This window comes from Paramisgurnus dabryanus, chromosome 8, assembly GCF_030506205.2.
Source record: "Paramisgurnus dabryanus chromosome 8, PD_genome_1.1, whole genome shotgun sequence".
NCBI classification, from domain to species: domain Eukaryota; kingdom Metazoa; phylum Chordata; class Actinopteri; order Cypriniformes; family Cobitidae; genus Paramisgurnus; species Paramisgurnus dabryanus.
Window position 1 is genome coordinate 15,853,589 of NC_133344.1, and position 3,849 is coordinate 15,857,437.

General features: G+C 34.0%; 1 long non-coding RNA gene across 2 annotated transcripts; it reads right to left on the bottom strand.

The window, feature by feature from the left end:
* Positions 1 to 1,035: 1,035 nt before the first annotated feature.
* On the bottom strand, positions 1,036 to 3,639 carry LOC135770830 (uncharacterized). 2 transcript variants are annotated; one of them, XR_012337198.1, is made up of 4 exons: positions 3,515 to 3,639; positions 2,939 to 3,003; positions 2,714 to 2,812; positions 1,036 to 1,118 (listed from the first exon to the last, which is right to left on the bottom strand). It is a non-coding gene; the product is annotated as an uncharacterized lncRNA (long non-coding RNA). The 2 variants fall into 2 exon arrangements; XR_010542779.2 differs by lacking the exon at positions 3,515 to 3,639 and having other exon boundaries at positions 2,939 to 3,171.
* Positions 3,640 to 3,849: the final 210 nt, after the last annotated feature.

The following is a 3,849-nucleotide window of genomic DNA, read 5'->3' on the forward strand; positions in this document are numbered from 1 at the left end:
TTCATAGTACCTAGAAAACTTTTTATTTCTCATTACCGTAGTGATGGGAGAAACGAAGCTTTTCGAAGCTTCGAATCAATTGAACCAATTGCTTCGAAAATTGATTCAGTTTTTCGAAGCAGTTCGAAACCCACACACGCTGGCGACCCCTGCTGGTCAAAACAGTGTAAAAGCAGATCTGTCCACACATTTTACACTTTTTTTACAAAATAATAGCAAGATTTTTATTAAAATATGTTAAAAAAATTATTTAACTTAATTAAGACATAGTTAAAAGTGTATTATGTGTTTTTAGTTTTATTTAGGGCAAACAAATGAATAAAACTAACTACCCTTTTAATTATGCAAATTTTTGTCATTAAATCTGTCTATAAACAAAAAGTAGACAACATGGCAGTGTTATTAGTCAGAAGGATAAATGTTTTATGAACTTTCATAATAAAACTGACCCGAGTTCACCTAAACTTATTAGACACTGGTCATGTGATCAACTCCCCCTAGTGGTGAACCATCGGATTTTCGAAACGTTTCGAAACAGTTATGACGTAATGAAGCCTCCCAGCAAGCAATTTTGCGGCTAATAGACGTCTAGTAGCCGTCTAAACACCCCCCTGACGTCTAGGCTAAAACAAGGCTAATTTTGGGCTGTCAGTGAAAATCTAGTAGACGTCTATCATAGCCCAAGAAATAGACTAGTCATCAAATAGACGGCTATTAAACGACTACATGTGTGTGTCTAATAAAGAACAAAAGAATGGCTAAAGAATTCTTTTTAATCCATTAAAAAAGGTTCTCATAAACATGCAATCATGCAATTTATTACAAAAAATATTGTTAATACAATAGAAATTCAGATAAGACAAAATGAAGAAAAACTACTTTTAACAAAAAGAATAAAAACAGTAACAAAATAAAAGCATATATAACAAAATACAATTTTAAAATTGAAATAACATCTAAACATTAACAAACTATCTTCAGTTCACGTCAACTTATTAATTGTACTAATTTCTATACCCCCCCGTGTCCCCCGTGCTCCCTGGTGCCTGTTTGAAATGCCCCCATTGCATCATTCACTTCCAGTTCTGTTGCTGCTGGGAAGTTGTTCAACACAGCATCTGCCAAATAAGATATGAAAAGAATGCATGAGACAAGTATTTCTGCTTTATGTTAAATGTGATAGTCATTCTCTTTTGAAAAAGTCATATATAAATATTGACAGGTCAACAACAGTAATCATACCGTTCTCATTACTAACAGAAGTGCATGTTTCTCTGCGTGTGTTTAATGACATTTTTGGAACTAGCAAAAGAGGCTTAAAGGCAGGGTATCTGATTTTGATCCAGAATTTTTTTTTTTAGTTATGCTGGTTGAAAGTCTCCTCAAATATTGATACCTCTCACTATGTTAAGTTGTCTAAATGTGTATTTTTATATATTTGTGTCATCTATAAAAGGCGTTGGACCAAAAAAAGTTCAACAAATCATTGAACCCTGACCGAATGCAATAATTGGACGTGGGCATGGGCCAGTTACCGGTTTGAAGGTATACTGAGATTTTCAGAGTCAAGGTTTTAAAAAAACCACAAAAAATTTCTGTGATACCGTTTTCAATGTATGAACTGTGTTTACACAAAGTGAATTAAATCATGTAATTGAATTCATGTTTACATTTACAATTGAAAGAATATTATCATTTAAAGGCTTTATTTTTACCTGGCATAAATGTTGTTTGTTGCTTAAAAATAAAATGTATTGTGTCCAGTTTTAATATGCAGACATTTGAAAATAACACATTTTAGTGTCATAATGGCAATACCACAACACCGTGGTATTTTTGCTTACGGTTATCATACTGCCAGAATCTAATTCCGGCCCATGATTGGACGCATTAAATTTTTGCCCCTCTTCTGTGAACGTGTTTTGCATGCCACTTCACAACCTGTTCACACTCTGTAAAAATAGGGAGAATCAAATAAACCTTCCTGCTGAATTGACACAGGAGCTACAAAACGAAAGACATTTTGAAACAACAAAAAAAAAACATCTGGATGAGCAAAGAGGAAAACCCCAAATTAACATTGGTAAGTTCACTGCTTTTCTGCAAGATGGAAACAGCTACAGGTCTGAAAAGGTCATTGCAGTGTTTCTTTTGGAAAGGTAGGTATGCAGTGTGATTCTATTTTGATGGATTCAGATTGTATTTTAATGAAACGTGTAGCTTATGTAGTTTGTGTTCCTTTACGAATTAGTGTAATGATATTTATCTTTTCAAATTTCTAAACGTGCTGTATTTATTTCGGTTTAAAAACAGTTGTTTATGTTGGTTATTTTGGTAATGTTATTCACTTTGTCAGTCTTACTGGTTAATGAGATAGGAGTGTGCTTCTGGTTGGTGCGTGTAGGCTAAAGTTAGTATTTTTCAAAATCAAATACCCTGCCCTTTAAGATGCCAAGCATAAAATATTCACAATACAATCTTATTGACATAAAACCTGTCAAATGTCTAAAAATAAAACATCTAAACAATATTGTGTGGATGAGTAAACTGTTGTATGGGCAAAGAGTAATTTAATCTGGGGCTTTTAATATTTCGAAAATATTAAGGCAGTACCGGACTGTCGTCAATTACTTCTCATATAGCCTAATGTCATATTAAAAGTATTATTTTGTGAAACACCATTCAGCCTAAAACTACATACAAACACACTTACCTTTAATAACTGAGAACTGATGTTTTTTCAAATGCTTGCTTCTGCAGTGGACCACCACCATTCATGTTGAACTTTGAAATGAATGAATTTTAGTGAACTCTAAAATACAAAAGACAATGTCGTTAACAGTTGCAGACTGAAATATTTTCTGATTTTTTGTGACCACATGAAAGACTGTGTTGACACCACAATGTCTGATTAATATTGCATGTTTAGATAATTTACCTGTCCAGCATTCTTCCGGCACGGTCTCTCAAGTTTCTCCCTCCAGTTTCGCACAGCTTTGACACCTGAATAGCACATGCCTATGTCAGTAATTGTACAGTATTGTATGCTTCAGTGTACAAGTGTTTACCAACCTTAAAGGTTAATGCCCACTGACCTGCAAGTTTTCCCTCACTAACACAATAAAACTCTTTTTTCCAACAGACTGAAGGCCTGTAAGTTAAATCCATTATGGAAAAGCTTTCCCCCACAATCTATCTCTGCATGCATAATTGTAAAGCACAACACTGCCTACATTACTGTAAGCAACACAGTAATAACTTAGCTAAGTTACTGCTGTTACTAAAAAGCAGCCTACAAATCACTCATGTAAATCTTCAGTGTAACGTTACATAGACTCAATTACCTCCACTATTTTATTACATTGCAGGTTGTACTGTTTAGGTTTTATAAAACATGGGTTACTTTACTACGTTATACTGTTAAGTTACCCGCAAGAATGTCGCGATTCCAACAACAAATGAAGTAAATCAATTTTAAACACATGTAAAATAAAATAATTTAAAAAAAACTTACAAGACCAAACAAGTGTGGTACATGCTTTCCTCGTGGCTGCTCGCTGTTGTTGCTTTTCAAACAGCGGAAATATTTCTCGTGAGATTTGGCCCCGTGTTTGTGTACTGCTGCCATCTAGCGGTTCGGAGTTGTAACTGGATTTTGTTTATCTTTGAAATACGGTCCAATAATGAATGTTATGCGTGACAGCAGATATTCAGATAAGATAAATAAAACCAAACATCTTAATTTCACTGGTGTCTTTGCATGCCTGATAAAATATCATAATTCTTGCAAGTTATTTTGGCAAAAACAAAATTTTATTAAATTCAAGGTTATTTTGGGCTAAACATGGT